Source organism: Bubalus bubalis, chromosome 2 (assembly GCF_019923935.1).
Source record: "Bubalus bubalis isolate 160015118507 breed Murrah chromosome 2, NDDB_SH_1, whole genome shotgun sequence".
Taxonomy (NCBI): Eukaryota; Metazoa; Chordata; class Mammalia; order Artiodactyla; family Bovidae; genus Bubalus; species Bubalus bubalis.
This window is the reverse complement of record NC_059158.1, coordinates 16,675,474-16,693,373: the sequence shown is the minus strand read 5'-3', so window position 1 is coordinate 16,693,373 and position 17,900 is coordinate 16,675,474. Positions and strand designations below refer to the sequence as shown.

Sequence of the window (17,900 nt, the reverse complement as noted above, 5' to 3'; positions counted from 1 at the left end):
ATTGATCCAAAACTATTTTGTGTTAACTTCTCTTCAAAAGCTGTGCTTAACTGGCAGAAAAGCAAAGGAAATCTTCAAAATTGGTGGGGGGAAAAATGTTAAAAGGTGAAGCAAGAGAGGTAAGCAAACTCTAGAAATAGTGCTTTCCTTGAGAGCTACTAGGTCCTGAACTGTACTGGGAACAGAAACATAATTAGGAGACGAAAAAAACAAAACAAAACAAAACAAAACATGGTACCCAATCAAAGTAGAAATCTGAGCAGAGAAAGCCCCATCCTCATTTTTCTGCCACAACCTTCCCTCCAATTTTCCACAAAACTTTGAATTCTGAAGGACAACTTTCTCAGAAATAACACAGTGAGAAGGACAAAACAAAAAATCCATAAGGCATAAACGACTAAAATATCAGCAGTAAAAGTCAGAAGGCAATGAAACAATATCTTTAAGGTCCTAGGAGAGATAACTCACAATCTACAGTTATACACCCAGTTAAACTATCTTTCAAATGTTATGGCAAAGTAAAGACATTTGGAGGATTTTATGCCAAAAACGATCCCTCACAAATATTCCTTCTGAAGGCCCATGTAAAAAGAAAAAAGTATGTCAGAAGAAATGGTGAAGAAAGAAAATGTTAAATGTCTGGGTAAATGTAAACAAACATCAGTTGCATAAAACAGTAATAACCACTACTTTGTATGGATAATAAAAACAATATTGGATTTCTGAACACTTGTAATAACATAGCTTACAAATAAAGAGGCAGTTGATTTTTCTATTAAATTCATTTCTGCTATTATATATTCTTCCTTTTATTTCTTTGATATTCATATACTGTTTTTTTCTAATTTCTTAAAATAGTAAGATCATCAATTTCCAGCCTTTCAAATTTTCTAATATATGAATAGAAGACTACATTTTCTTTTTAACTCAGCTTTAGCTGCATCCTAATCATCTGATATCTAATTTTCATTATCACACAAAAATATTTCTTTTAAATTTCCCTTTGATATCTTATCTGACCAACATATTATTTAGAAATGTAAAGCTTAGTTTGCTAAAAGTTGAGTACTTTTTGTTGTTTTCGTTACTGGTTTTTAACTTAATTAGGGTCTGTGAGGCTGTAATTTTGGTCTCTGTTCCTGCAAGATTGCCAAAATCTCTACTTATTATTCTGCCTCTTAGTAGGAGTTCTCTGTCCAACACTTTGGATCCTAACTAAATCTTTTCCCCTATATCCAGAATTGACAAAAGTTCTGAAGTTAAAGTTGAATTTTTTCTTCCCTATATGGTTTCCCATTGTCAGATTGTTTGTCCTAAAGTCTTGTTTGCCACAACAGTTTCCTAGTTTAACAGATCACTTTTAAAGAAAACTTTCTCAGCTTTAAGTGACAACCGAGGTCTGGCTGAAATTATAGCAAAAGTAAAAAACCCTCATATTTAATTTTACGTTTATAACTTGTTGTTCTTAAAAATTGTCTCCAAAATTATGTGTTTTGCCACCTTAAACATACAACTTCCTCCATTTCCGTTACTCCTTTGTTGTTAGTATTGATCTACTTTATAATGTTATGCAACTAGAATGTAAGTTATTGAAGGCAGCAACCAATATCCAATTTATGACTACACTTTTCTGTAGAACTCTTAATTGGTATCTTTTCTTTTTTTTTTTTTTGGCTGTCCAGTGCACAGCATATGGGATCTTAGTTCCCTGACCAGGGATCAAACCAGCACCCCCTGCAGTGAAGGCACTGGAAGCTTAGAGTCAACCACTAGACCTCCAGGGAAGTCCCTTAGTCGGTATCTTTGAGCAAGAAGTTTTAAAAGAAGTGGAAAGAAGCACTGGAAGATGGTTAGGATAGAATAAATGCAATGAAAATAGGAAAATGTGATCTATTTTTTCAGAAAAAGGCTTTTTAAAAACTTCAATGGAGGAAACAAGTAAAGTCTCATTCCCCAATTTATACAGACCTCCATAATTTTATATCTTGCCATTACATGTGAGAGTTGGACTGTGAAGAAGGCTGAGCGCCGAAGAATTGATGCTTTGAACTGTGGTGTTGGAGAAGATGCTTGAGAGTCCCTTGGACTGCAAGGAGATCCAACCAGTCCATTCTGAAGGAGATCAGCCCTGGGATTTCTTTGGAGGGAATGATGCTGAAGCTGAAACTCCAGTACTTTGGCCACCTCATGCGAAGAGTTGACTCATTGGAAAAGACTCTGATGCTGGGAGGGATTGGGGGCAGGAGGAGAAGGGGACGACAGAGGATGAGATGGCTGGATGGCATCACTGACTCGATGGACGTGAGTCTGAGTGAACTCCGGGTGTTCGTGATGGACAGGGAGGCCTGGCGTGCTGCCATTCATGGGGTCGCAAAGAGTCGGACACGACTGAGTGACTGATCTGATTACTTGTATCATCATCTATTGCCTGATTAATTAAAAAGAGTTGGGACATTTCTGACTATTTTTTCTCTGGATTTCATTTGTCAACAATGCTTCTTTCTTCCATCATTATACATAACAGAAAAATATTGAATTGCATTTCTTACCAAAAGGAAGTTTTTACTGGAATATTCTCATTGGGTAGCAGAGATTGATATATTTTTATCTGCACTTCCCCACTAGTTACATTACATTACTTTGCATACTGTTCCCATTGACAGTGATATTATGAAAAGCCATAGTGCATGCTGGGTAATGCAGACTTCAAGCATTCACACTCCATTAATTAATTCATCACCTAAAAGCTAAGTATTGATTTTTTAATGGTTTTACAAATCTATTTAAGTTTCTGTGATGTGATTAAGAGGATGTGTGTTTACTGTAAATTATCCAACAAGTACAATGGTATTAGTCTCAGAAATAGCAAACAATTTAGCTTCTGAGAAAGGAGGGGAAAAGATTAGTTAAAATATTTTTCCAAATACTGATTATTTATTCAGTAGCTATTATAACTTTCTATTAAAAAAAAAAAACCCTGCTATTTCAAACCATGGTACTATGTTTTTTGATTTGTGATGATAATGTAATCATATACCAGTGACTTTTTCCCCTAGATCCTATTGAAAATTATAGTGGATTAAATATTCTTTAATTGCTAGAGTTGGTCAGAAATTTTTCACTTTAGTTCTTATTTGGAATATTGTGGAGCATGTGGAATTATTTTGTGTGTTTCCAACTTCGTTCCTAAAAATTTTAGCTCACAAAACCATGCAGTCTATTCTGTAATTCTTAGACTAAAAAGATTTACCTCGTCAACTTTCTAAAACTAGAAATCAAGTCATTTATAGGATAAATTGATTCTTAATAGCAAAATAGAAAAATAAAAGACTTTGGAAATGATGGGAGTTGCATTCAGAACACATGATTTTTTAAGTACAGTTGGAAAAGATAAGAGTCATTTATGTATCTGCACAAAGTGTATCCTCTTAATGATATTCTACATAAAGTATCATATAGAATGTGACAGTAACATGTAAGCCTTGGCTTATCCTCTTAATTTTATTGCAAAGATCCTGGAGATGTTTTACAAAAAACCCTATATCATGTTTTCCTGCAGTATAGTGCAATATAATCCTAAAACTAATTCACCTTGAAGCATTTCAGACATTGCTAATATACACAGCTAAGGAAGGCAGAGAACATTTCTTTCTAAAATTAAAATGGTGAGCATTTTAATTTTATGTGTGAGTGTGGGTGGTGTGTGTATAGAAAAAAAGAGTATGGAAATAATTACATGAAAGAGTTTCAAGTAAAGAGGTTTTTGTTTTTTGCTTACTGTCAAAGCAGAAATATATTCTGGTGTTACTTTCCCAGCTAATCTTGACCTTACAACTACCTTGGAAAAAACCTGGTCATTAGATAATTATGTGGTTGCCCATTTTCTTTTACTTTATATTCTAGAGGAAGTGGCTGCAGTATTTTTCCTAAGAACAGTTGCCGCTATTATTCAGTTTTTAGATGACATCCAACTGGTAAGGGGAGATGGGAGCTATTTGAAGCCACTCATCATGCAGAGATAAAAAGGCTGCAGAAACTCCTGCTAGGTCTTTTGATAGCATTAATTAGCAGCAGAGTTAAGGTTGGTATGTATCTGTGACTTTCTTAAGACAAAGTTAATGTTTTATTCTCGGTGTCGAAAGAAGAAGAAGAAGAAAAAAAAAAAAACCCAACATCAGAATGCTCCATATTTTATGAATAAGGAAATGAGACTATTTTGTAATGAAAGCTAAATAAGAGCATGTGCAGTCAATTTGGACTTAGGGAAGGACATGCCCTTTTTCGAGGTTTGGTTCTTTTCTAGCTCCTTCCAAATCATCACCATTTGGCATTTCTTAAAAAGTGTGCATAATTAGGATTTTTAAAAGGCTTTTTTATAGGTTATGAAGCAGTTCTCTCATTTGTGGTTAACTTCAAGTAAGTTTTTGGACTCTGAAAAGGAAATTAAGCATTACTTATTTACGTATTTCTGCACACAGCCCATCCGTTCTGCATCTGTGTACTTCAATAACTACAGACCCACAATTCTAAAGTATGCCACTTACAGAGGGTCCTCAGAGATCTCTACTACCTAAGTTCCCATTTCTGAAAATGTACTCCATACAACATGAGCTTCCCAAATGGCTAAGTGGTAATGAATCTGCCTGCCAATGCAGGAGACACAGGAGACATGGGTTCAATCCCTGGGTCAGGAAGATCCCCTGGAGGAGGAAACGGCAATCTACTCCAGTATCTATGCCTGAAAACTCCCATGAACAGAGGAGTCTGGCAGGCTACTGTCTGTGGGGTCACAAAGAGCCAGATATGACTGAGCAACTGAGGACAAATAGGAGTGATAATAGTAACTGCTTTTTAATCAGGCTCTCAGTGCTGGGAAACATTTATGTTCTGTTGAGGAAATATGATGCTATTCCAAAACATGTCGAGTAATACATGATCAACTGTCTTCCAATGAGGGTAGTAAAAAGTCAATTTCTTGACAATGAAATCATTTTGATGACAGTACAGTTCTTAGAAATCCTGACAGTCTTGCACTTGGAACTATGATCATTTGATTCTGAAGGTTATGTTGACAGAATCTTGACTTTTTGTTTGGCATTATCAACCACCTAAACAAATTATTTTTTAAATAAATTTTCTCTTGCCCCCATCGGATATTTACATGAGTACCTTTCCTTGACAATCAGCATTCTGTAGCATAGATGTATATATCATGCTGGAAAAACGTATCTTTAGAGGCAAAATTTGATTGTATTTTCAATTTTAATTCTTTTCTTCACCACTGAATCAAAATTCAAAGACATATTATCAACTTCCAACTGTTTCCTCTAATTAATGTGGTAAGTGGATTGTCATCTTTGTGCAGCTTCTTTTGTTCATGTGACAATGCCTGTCCTTGTTGATCAGATAGCTGAAACTATGTCAGTTAGGAACCAAATGCTATTTCAAGTTTATATTGTTTTTTAGAATAATCATTATTTAAATGAAAAGCCAATTGTTTTATCCAACTACAATATAAAAATATCTGCTAGTACATAGACAGTAATTAAACCTCCACTTTGTATGCCACTGAGACAATCTCCAAGTGTGCCTTCAGATTAGAGAATATTACCAATTGATTATTCTGCTGCCTCTGAAAAAATTAGTATGAAGTGTGCAGGTTGTACAACTTAGCAATACCCTGACTTGCATCTAGTTGTATACTGTTGAATGATGCCTTTTCACACTGAAAGGAGTATTTTGCCCTGTTCTGGAAATGCTCGTTGCAATATAAGAAAGGGCACTTTATTTTGAAAATGACAAGAAATCTCATCACTCATTTATGAATGAATTTATGTGATTCACTGACATAGCTTCATAATAAATAATACTCTGAAGAATTAAAGTAAAATGGATTGAGTCTCCAATAAAAATCTTATTTTCAATTATTTGAAATTTGAAAATAAGGATATATGTAATAAATACAGAATAATTTTTATATAATAAGAATAAAAGGAATATTGATTCCTTTTATATTTTAGTGAATATATTATGAAACATTATTTTATGACATTTTGATAAAATTCAATACAATAGTAATAATCAAATAAATTTAGCACATAAAAAGAATAGCATTTTATTTATAAAAATCAGTTAGGACAAACTCTACCCTAACAGTATGTTAGTCAAGATAAATTGACCACATTATTCCTTACAGCTTATGTTAAACCTTAAAAATGTAACATCAAAATATATCTGTGAAAATCATAATTAATTTACATTTCACCTTTGTGAAAGGTATACTGTGATACAAAATATTCTAATGTGTTTTCCAGGAAAGCATCAAACTGCCAGCAGAGGACTTATTATCCAAATGTGTATTTACTATCCAGCAGTGTGTTGCCGACAACATTTAGAAAGACTTTTAGAAAAGATGGAATCTGTTTTATTCATCAATATGTCCTTAGTGTTGAATATAATGTCAGACACACAGCAAGTGCATAATAAACATCATTTAGATGATGTTAATAAGTCAATATGAGACTACATGACACTGAGAACCCAATATTATGGTGTCTAAAATGAGGGCTTCCAATAGCTTGCCTTTCATATGAGTAGTTGGTTTGGATTGAGTGAGCTTGATGGGCTCTGTAGAGTTTATCATGTTCCTGGATCTGGGCTGCATTTCTGGGACAGTATGGTCTTGGCAGGACTTCCCAGGTGGTACAAGAATACTGGAGTGGGTTGCCATGCCCTCCTCCAGGAGATCTTCCTAACCCAGGGATTGAACTCCCTTCTCCCGTTTGGCAGAGGGATTCTTTACCACTGCGCCACCTAGAAAGCCCATATGTGTGTGTGTGTGTGTGTGTGTGTGTGTGTACACAATGCAATTAAGAAACTAATTTTAATATTTACTAAATGGCTAGCACTTGGTTCAGAAATTTTAATTCTAGTCCAAAGAAAGTGACGGTCACCATCTCAATTCAAATAATGGCAACAACCATTGCAAAATTTAAAGACAGGAGCAGCATAACCATAAAAGAGTTTTAGAAAACTTGCAGGTAACTAAGCCTGTGTGTGTGAGAGAAAAAGTGTGATACTGACAGTTTGTAAATTTATGCTATGCCCCTCCTGGGGCTTTGGTGTCATTTTGAGATGATGTTGGAATTGAGAATATCAACAATACTTCACAGGCAGAGATGATCCATGCAGTGATCAGATTTCTCATTTAATCTCTCATTAGCTAAGAAACATCAGATAGTCTGCTGAGAAAAAAAAATATGGTATTCCTACACCCTGTGTGTGTTTATAAATATCTACCAATGCATTAAGATGAGCATTGAAAATAATTCACTAAGTGATAGCTGTAATGAAGTGTGAAATAAATTATCGTCTTTGTTGGTGATAGAGATTATTGTGCTGGGCACAAAACATATTTATCATTGGAGCCTTGATGGTACAGACCTACTATAATAAAGGAACTATAAAATAAACAAGCTACAAGCCAAACATTTGAAATTAATTTGCTATTTAAATCTATATGGTAGATATGACTAAGACACCTATCACCAGGGTCAGAAGGTGCTTTTGAGGATGTTTGGATTCCCAGACAGTAGCTGAGGGATCCATTGAAACTGTGCAAACTTGCAGCTGCCTCCCAAGATCTGAGGCAGAAACTTTAAGTGAAGAGATTTTCTTAGGAGTATGTCTCAAATGTGAGCACCATGATGATTTGGTTAAACTCATATCCAGCTCATCAAAATGTTGCAGTGTTTTTAGGTCACTATCAAAATTCAGTTATTTTCAGGTAAAAAAAAAAATCCTACCATCTTCAGAAAGTTTCTTGTAACAACTTCACATGGCACCCATACATCCGCTACCAACACTCCTTCTTATCACAAAAAAAATCTTAACTCCAAAGCCTAACGTGTTATCTCCAAAGAATTATTCTGACATTTTCCAAAAGGAGGAAAGGATGGTCATCATGAATAAAAATTTTTAAATGGTTTGCCATTTTGGGACATTTCTCTTTACATTAATTTTAGTACATGCTAATTTATAAGTAGGGCTTCCTGGTGGTTCAGTGGTAAAGAATCTGCATGCCAATCCAGGAGATACAGGTTCAATCCCTGAGTTGGGAAGATTCCCTGGAGAAGGAAATGCCTACCCACTTCAGTATTCTTGTTTGGAAAATTGCATGGACAGAGGAGCCTGGTGGGCTACAGTCTCAGTTCAGTTCAGTTCAGTCGCTCAGTCGTGTCCAACTCTTTGTGACCCAGTGAATCGCAGCACATCAGGCCTTCCTGTCCATCACCAACTCCCAGAGTTCACCCAAACTCACGTGCATCAAGTCGGTGATGCCAGCCAGCCATCTCATCTTCTGTCGTCCCCTTCTCCTCCTGCCACCAATCCCTCCCAGCATCAGGGTCTTTTCCAATGAGTCAGCTCTTTGCATGAGGTGGCCAAAGTATTGGAGTTTCAGCTTCAGCATCAGTCCTTCCAATGAACACCCAGGACTGGTCTCCTTTAGGATGGACTGGTTGGATCTCCTTGCAGTCCAAGGGACCCACAAGAGTCTTCTCCAGCACCACAGTTCAAAAGCATCAATTCAAAAAAAAAGGAAAGCATCAATTCTTCGGCAACTCAGCTTTCTTCATGGTCCAACTTTCACATCCATACATGACCACAGGAAAAACCATAGCCTTGACTAGGCAGACCTTTGTTGGCAAAGTAATGTCTCTGCTTTTGAATATGCTATCTAGGTTGGTCATAACTTTCCTTACAAGGAGTAAGTGTCTTTTAATTTCATGACTGCAGTCAACATCTGCAGTGATTTTGGAGCCCAAAAAAATAAAGTCTGACACTGTTTCCACTGTTTCTCCATCTATTTGCCATGAAGTGATGGGACCAGATGCCACGATCTTTCCTGTTTGAATGTTGAATTTTAAACCAGGTTTTTCACTGTCCTCTGTTACCCTCATCAAGAGGCTCTTTAGTTCCTCTTCACTTTCTGCGTTAAGGATGGTGTCATCTATATATCTGAGGTTGTTTATATTTCTCCCAGCAATCTTGATTCCAGTTTGTGCTTCATCCAACCTGGCATTTCTCATGATGTACTCTGCATAGAAGTTAAATAAGCAGGGTGACAATATACAGCCTTGACGAACTCCTTTTCCTATTTGGAACCAGTCTGTTGTTCCATATCCAGTTCTAACTGTTGCTTCCTGACCTGCATATAGGTTTCTCAAGAGTCAAGTCAGGTGGTCTGGTATTCCCATCTCTTTCAGAATTTTCCACAGTTTATTGTGATCCACACAGTCAAAGGCTTCAGCATAGTCAATAAAGCAGAAATAGATGTTTTTCTGGAACTCTTTTGCTTTTTTGATGATCCTACAGTCTATGGGGTCACAAAAGAGTGGGACATGACCTAGTGACTAAGTAATAACAACAAATTTATAAGTAGTATTTGTATCATTAATAAGACAGTACACTACTCAAGGCAAGTAGAATATGTATGTTGTTCCTGTTTATTTTAACTGAAATTGACTTAGAACTGTGCACCATAATGTATTTTTGACCACTTACTACATGTTGACTCTTACTTAAAATTAATTTATCACTATAAATTTCAGTTAAATTGCATATTGGTTACATTGCATATATTTTTTTTCATTTTCAGAATAACGAGACAGGAAGATGTATGTGCACCATAATTCCTCTTAGGGAGAACACTGCCTTTGGGAAAATTATTTAATCCATGCTTTGTGCAGCCTGGGAGTTCTTGTCTTTTCCCTCCCTGGAGCCTAGGAGCTGTCTCACACTAAGATGTCATAACACGTGCTAAACTCTTCTGCATAATAGGAGGAGAAAAGTGGGCAGTTCTTGAGGGAAATCCAGAATAGAAAAGTAGGGAATCAGGGTGTTGGGTATGACATATTATGAAAAAATGTATTTGTTTTAGTACTGAGTGAAAACACACAGTGGCCTAAAAAGCCACTGAAAAATATTTTAAAACTTAGCACCAGTTGAGAAGAAGAAAATAGTTTACATGTGTTGACAGTGGTTATTTTAAATGGTGGGATTAGATGACTATTCTTTTCTCTTTATAATTTTTGTGCATTTTCTATGTTTTCATAATAGGCTTATATTATTTTTAAATCTTTCACTGTAAAATGCTGTTACCAAGCTGCCTAAAATGTATGTGTGTGTGGTGTCTATGTAAGTGTGTTAGTATGTATATGTGGGTCTGGGAGTTTCCGTGTGCGTGTGTGTGTGTGTGTGACTTTCTTATATTTACCAAATGCACGTTATGTGACACTGAAAAAAGTTATTTAACTTTTCTGTATCTCAGTTTTCTCTTTCTTAAAATGGGGATAATACTATTTGTTTACAATACTACAATAATACTACTTCTTTTTAATATCTTTCACAGAAATACATGAAGACTAAATTAGTTAATGTTTGAAAAGACAGAAGATGCTCAATAAATATTAGCTTTCATTATTGCCATTATTCTTGTTATCATATGGGCAGTTTATAGATAGGTATGTGTACATAGACAGACTCCAAATAAATTGAATAAAACATTAACATCTGTTAACACTCACTGATGGGATTATAGGACATTATTTTCCTACTTAATATAACTTTTTTATTTCCAGAATAAACATCTATTATTTCCACAATTAGAAAAAAATATTTTGAAATGTGAGTTCCTTTTCTTTGAGAAATTTGGTTATCTTATTCTTTTGAAGAGAGTTTAGTATTTTGCTTGCCTGAAATGGTATAAAATATATAAGAGACACATTTTAAGAGCAAGATGCTGAAGTGCAGGGGAAATACCATTTATGGAGATTTCTTCTTTGCTTTCTCCAGCTGTGCTCTTAGGAGATGGAGTTACCTTCTGGGTGAACTATTTTAACTTCTTGATTTATTAGGTTGTAGGAACAACACACTCTTCTTGTGATACTTTCTAGCAAAAGCAAAAAGAGACACGTCCTCAATATAGCACATATATTACGTTGACTATCTTCAGTTTTGTGTCCAAATTTCAATGATATTTCAGTAATCACAGACTATGGAGATTCAGGAAGCTGATACCAGAGTCCTGGCACTGGCTTGACGCTAAAAGAATTATTGTCTGTGGAGTCAGACAGAGTCAGAGAAGGGAGGTGTGTCCTGGGTCCATCCAAGAAAGAAGACTGGATCAGACACACAGTTCCTCATTGGATGGGGGCTTCTGGCCACGAAGCTGTTGCTTGCACATACCAAGGCTGATGAGAGATTCACTAAACTACAGGGTAGCTTCCCTGTCATTACCGAAGAGGCTGTGGGGTATTGAAAAGCTCATGAGATTTTGGGAACGTTTCTACAGACACCAGATGAACATAAGCCATGGAATTCTGAGAGAAGAGCATAGACACAGCATCTCTCTAGTTCAGAGAAAATCTCCATGCATCATAAAATATACATGTATTTTGATATGTGGCTACTCCTATGGGGTGGTTGTGTTTCACTAATACATTTCCAGAGAATGACTGCCCCGAGAGAGTCAATAACAGCGATAACAACCAAAATAATAATGCGTGTGCTAGGTCACTGGGAAACCTGCAACAGCATGCATCTTAAGCTACCTCCAGAATCGATTCTGCCCTCAGCAGCTGCCAGTCTCCAGAGGATGACTGAGAAGATTTACGAACAGTTTGCACCAAAATAGTTCTTATTATCCTCCAGAGGATTTTCATCAACAAAAGTAATGGAGATGATAAGCAAATGGCCTCCGCCTTAACAAGCTGCTGCTTTGAAACAGCTGCATTCAAGCCTAACTTAAGGCTACCAGCTAAAGAGACTGATCAGTTTCCTGGAAGATAACTCTGTGGTAACAGAAAACCCTGCAGACCAATGTGGCCCAGTAAGAAAGCCTAATTAGCAGTGGGGAGAGCTGTTCCTAGGGACATTTGTTGTGTGTGTGCATGTATGCTCAGTTGTGTCCTAGTCTTGGTGGCCCCATGGATTATAGCTCATCAGGTTCCTATGTCCATGGAATTCTCCAGGCAAGAATACTGGAGTGGGTTTCCATTTCCATCTCTAGGGGATCATCCCAACCCAGGGACTGAATGCTTGTCTCCTGCCTCGGTAAGTGGATTCCTTACCACTGCACTACCTTAAACCATAAGTCCCAGCCCAAGTTCCACTTAATGGAGTAGTAGGAGCCTTGGAAATGTTTGAAGGGGAGGGTCTATCATTTTTTAAGGGTTATTTTGAAAATGACCATTATGGACATATGAAGCACTAGGTTGTTGAAACTGATTTTCCAAACCACTGCTTAGAATACAACCTGCCTTTATACTTGGACAACCCCAGAGAATTGAGCAATAAGCCATGTCAATGGGTCTTAGAAGCACAGACTTTCTAACAGTGCAGGAGAATTGAGTAGAAGAGGAGGAAAATGGAATGATACTGCATAGGAACTGACTAGACCTGCTTCGTGGTACATCTAAGATATCTCCTGGGTAGTATTTTAGGATACTGTAGTTCATGAAAATAGTGTGTATGTATTGGTAGACGTGGGTAGAGCACAGAATTTGCCAGCTATAGGTTATAAAAGATTCAGGTTCTACCAGGTGTCTCACTAAACTTAGCTTGTTGCTAGAGCTTTCAGAGATTGACATAATTCCATTATCTACTACAGAAAAATTTTTTTCTAGACATTATTTGATTTAAAAAGAGAAGAACTTTCACCACTATTATTTATGTTGAAAGGTCTTTCCAGGTAGCACTAGTGGTAAAGAATCTGCCTGCCAATGCAGGAGACACAGATTCGGTCCCTGGGTCAGGAAGATCCCCTGGAGAAGGAAATGGTAACCCACTCCAGTACTGTTGCCCAGAGAATTCCATGGACAGAGGAGCCTGACGGACTACAGTCCATAGGGTCTCAAAGAGTCAGTCGGACACTACGAAAGTGACTTAGCACACATAACAAAATGTAGACATTATCTGAAACAAATTGCCTCCATGGAAAATTAAACCAAAAATTACTATCAATCAACAGTTATAACAAGGAAGGAAATATGAAAGGTCCTAGCTATTTTCTTTGATACAAAAAGATAGAAAAAATAATTTTTAAAAATAGGCCCAAATCATCCAAACTTTTTTTCAATCAAGGTGGCAAACTAACACATTAATTGACATTAAGGTACACCTTGAACTTTCTACTAAATTGGGTCAGAGTCATCCAGCTTCCTCAGAAGTTATCGTGAATAGACAGAGATAAAAGCAAAAACACTTAGTTCAAAGAGGTCTGATGCCTATCTGTCAAAGTCCTGCTGCCTAATTCTCCATGGCTGTTAGGCTCAAGATTATTTTTTCCAATAACAATTAGACTGCCAGACACATTAACCTACCCCCATCTTGTGATCTTTTAAGTGCAGTTCTTCTTACCTATAATAGTTCTCTAAAAGCTACTCATTTTTAAGCTATTCAATCATTTACACTTAAAATTGATCAAAATCGACAGAGGTTCAACACAGCACCACAGGTGATGGTATCTCCTGCTACTAATGCTTCATGCGAGTGGTTGGTTGCAGTGCATTGGTGTCAAGACAGAAAAATAGGATCAGAACAGTTTCAAAGACCTAGGGAATCTTTCAAACTAAACTACAATTATATATCTGATTTTGCATAAGACTCTAAGAATAGTTTAAATAGTTTATTTTCTCTCTGGTGGAAGATATTTTTCCAGGCCCTATTTTTTTGTTTTGTTATTATGAAGTCTTATGTTTTACTTTCCCATTTTTTTATCTCCCATCTATGCTCATGCAGGGTCTCATGTGTACAGGTTTATTTTACATTTTCTGTAGCATCATATATTAAAAATAGAGAGGTCATTTCTTCAAGGTAATGCAAGCATCATTATAAAATATTGCTAACTCAACATCATTGAAAATATCAACTTTTAAAATCCTTTTGGTTCATGATGTGAGATTAAATTCCACTTGTCAGAGAAATCCTATCCACCCTTAATTCAATGGCCTGTCCTCAGTGGTGGGCTGTAATTCCTTTAGACTCTAGAAATGGGTTTATACACGTAAGTTTATTGAAAAACAAGGCAGATCATTGTGATTTAATGATGTAAATACCTTCTCTTTTAATTTATCTTCAGTAGAAAACATCATACCAAAGATGTATTTTGGATGGTATAGAAGAAAAGATTGATCTTTTTTTTTTTTCTTTTTTTTTTTTAAATTTTATTTTATTTTTAAACTTTACATAACTGTATTAGTTTTGCCAAATATCAAAATGAATCCGCCACAGGTATACATGTGTTCCCTATCCTGAACCCTCCTCCCTCCTCCCTCCCCATTCCATCCCTCTGGGTCGTCCCAGTGCACCAGCCCCAAGCATCCAGTATCGTGCATCGAACCTGGACTGGCAACTCATTTCATACATGGTATTTTACATGTTGCTTTATGGCATTGGGAAACCAGACTAGGCTTCATAGGAAAAGTAAGAAAAACTGAGATAAACCATTTTGTTATATTACTTTACTATTAAAGGCTTTTTGTTCTCATTAAGTTTGATTCTGTCTTTAATGAAGATGAGGGGCTGGACATATGAATTGCCCTTGAGGTTATTCTATGAACAGACATAGCAGTGGAACCCAGTTTCTATTCTGAGGATGAAAGGGGTGCTCTGGGTATTTACTAAAGAGTATAGCTCTGTTTGAGCATCAAAAGTTAACTAAAAGGAAAATGTTAGGGCATAAGTAGTATTCTCCAGGTCTCTGTTGGTATCTGTATATGTTTTTCTAAGGTTTGAAATTCACAACATAGAATTACTCCTACATTTGTGAGTTTAGTGGAAATGGCAACCCACTTCAGTGTTCTTGCCTGGACAATCCCAAGGACAGCGAAGCCTGGTGGGCTGCCGTCTGTGGGGTCGCACAGAGTCGGACACGACTGAAGCGACTTAGCAGCAGCAGCAGCAGCAGCAGCAATAGGCTGTCTTTTAAACCTCTCAGCATAAGTCACTGTGAAATTATCAAGATTATCTTAATACTGAAATTTTACTTTCAGAAGCATGTATAGTTGGGATGTCCAACTGCCATCAACTCCACTTTTGATCTTAAGCAAAACACTTAACAATTATGCCTCAGTCCTTGTTTTCCTAGCTTTATCTACCAAGTCAACTGGCATGAACTTGATTGGACCCAAGTTAATTCCTAAGACTATCTTTACAATTGCTCCTTATAGAAAATAATTGATGTAAAATTCACAGCATTCCTACCTCCAGGATACTTTAGTTTCAGTATCAGAATATAATAACAGTACTTCCTGAATGTAGTTCGACATGCAATTTGGGGTTGAGACATCCTTCTCTTTTTTAAATATCATACACTAAAATCTAAAACATGTTCCACTTTCCCATTCTAAGTTTATCTTTTTGTGTACATTTGAATTTTAGTGTACGGCTGAAGAGCTGAGTTGCATGCATGTGCCAGAATAAAGGAATCTTATTTCTCTTGTTTAATTCACTACTTAAAATTAATGGCATACTGTAATACTGAACTCTAGAACAACACACTGCAAAACTGTGCCAGTGGACATTCAAACATTATTTCCCAGTTTAGTCCTTTGCTGGACAGATTTCCTGTGCCTGCCTCGTTTGAACACATTTAGTCATTTGTCATCAGACTCCAAATTTAACTGAGTTAACATATTTTATTTAATCTCCCCCAAAGGAAATATATTGAACTCTACTAAAATAGCAGGGCTTTTTTGGGCAAAGAGGCTTCACAGTAAATCACACACACACAGCTAACACTTTAATATCCTGCATATATGTAAGGAAAACAACTGCCAAAGTAGTTTAAAGTATAATGAAACATCACCTTCCTCCCACGCATGAGTACTTGCATTTCTATTTTCTTGTTATATCTTTTTGAGGAAAGGTAAAAATATCTTCTTTATTTTAAAACATCACTTTTAATATTTATGAAAATATTATGTAAATATAGTTTGTTCTTTCCATATATGTTGGGAATAGAGGTTTCTTATCTCACGAAGTGGCACATATTCAAGCAAGTATTTAGTAGAAATGCAAGAACAGACTCAAAAACTTATGACTTGACATAAGGAGGAAAAGAAAACAGTGACTACTGCCCAAAGGGGGAACTACAACCAAATATATTTATTCTACTAAATAATCTGAGTGGAGTATTTATATGACAAAGTCAGGGCTAAGGTTTGCAATAGGTGTTTAACAGCCCCTAAATGTTTCTGTTTAAGAAGCTCGTTAAGTTCTGAATAGTGGAACAGCCTGGTTTGAGACAAGAAGACCTAAACACATATCCCAGGGATATAAATTATGAAAATAGAAGATGAACTATGTAAATAGAAGATAAGTGCTTTAGAATAAACAGTAATAAGAAAAAGACTTTTTGCCCCAGAACAAGATTGAAAGGGAAAAAGTCTGTAAGTCAACCACTGATTTTTACTCTTCAGCATTGAGCATATTTTTGGTTAGAATGGAAGAGGTTTAGTTCTAAAATAAAATGAATTTTTCATTTTTTGACATATCCTATATTAAAACATCAGTTCTCATGTGAGTTGACTCATGCAATGTTTCTATATATTCCTGCTCATTGATTATTATCAACTCTTAGTTACTTTCTCTAAACTTTAGACATCAAATTTTCATCAATATTCAAGCTAAATTGTCAGCCAAGTAAAAAATAGTTGAGATCATTATTAATATTTCAAGAAAGAGGTTGCTATATTTGAATTTTATGCTGTGACCTCTTTTCCACAATCATATATTATTTAGGAAGTATAATGTCAAGTTTTCATCATACATAGTTTGTCAGATTTTCTTCATTCAGACCATCTTAATAAAGCATCCAATAGCAACATGGTATTCACTTTATTAGGCACAGTGGAGAATATAAGCATGACTCTGCCCTCAAGACGCTTACATGAGAATAGGAAAAATAGAAAATATACTCCATAAAATAAACTCACATTAAGCTCCATGAGGCTGCTTTCAGTTGAAGACCTACTATGTTGATTTTTGTGATGAAAAGAGTTTTGACTTTAATATCCAATGACCATAGTGAGTCCTGACTCTAATACTGGTAACTTTGTAGCTTTGGGCATGTGATTTTAACTTTTCCTCTTTGTCTGCAAAACTGGAATAGTAATATCTACATTACACAGTTACAGCTAGGATTGGAGATACTGTGGATGATGTGCCTGACGCATAGTTGGAGAAAGACAATTCTCTATGATCATCCCATATTTCAAGCCCTTTGAGAAAAGGCATTTATAGCCAATGTTTATATAAGGAGATATTTCAAGAAAGTAAAGCTGAATTACATCCCCTCCTTGAAGACATCCTGGGACAATAAAGGTAAAGAACTTCCCTTCCCTTCCATTCCAGGGTAATCATCCTAAAGATGCCTTTACCCTCTTCTCCTGGGAACATTTGCTTACAATTAAGCTCAATGATTTCTCTTCCTTTCTAGAGGAGAGAATGGGCATGTCACCAGCAGCCCTTTATACGATCAGTTTCCTAATTTTGGAGTTCCTTTCCTTTGATGCACAAGCAACATCTGGCACTCACAACATCACCCTGTGGGAACTGGAGCCGTAAGGAATCCATGCAAAGTATTGCTCTTGCTGCTGCGTTGTTGTGTGTAATAAATAGCCTTTGTCTCTGACCCAGATACATATAGTTGGTGGATGTGTTTATGTATGCACAGATAGACAGACAGATAAACAGACATAAATAAACGGTCAGTTAAATTTTTAGCTTGCAAGTACTCTAAACTTTCAGACTATTTACATCTTAATAGTAGTTCCTTAGGCTTCCCAGGTGGCACTAGTGGTAAAGAACCCACTTGCCAATGCAGGAGACATAAGAGA

At 36.3% G+C, this 17,900-nt stretch overlaps 1 long non-coding RNA gene across 1 annotated transcript in view; it reads left to right on the top strand.

Annotated features, from left to right (window-relative positions):
* LOC112579574 overlaps positions 1–17,684 on the top strand; it is a 34,883-nt gene extending 17,199 nt beyond the window's left edge. Inside the window, exons 2-3 of the long non-coding RNA XR_006639948.1 lie at positions 17,193–17,385; positions 17,501–17,684. This is a non-coding gene — a long non-coding RNA (uncharacterized LOC112579574). The remainder of the gene's footprint in view (positions 1–17,192; positions 17,386–17,500) is intronic.
* Positions 17,685–17,900: the final 216 nt, after the last annotated feature.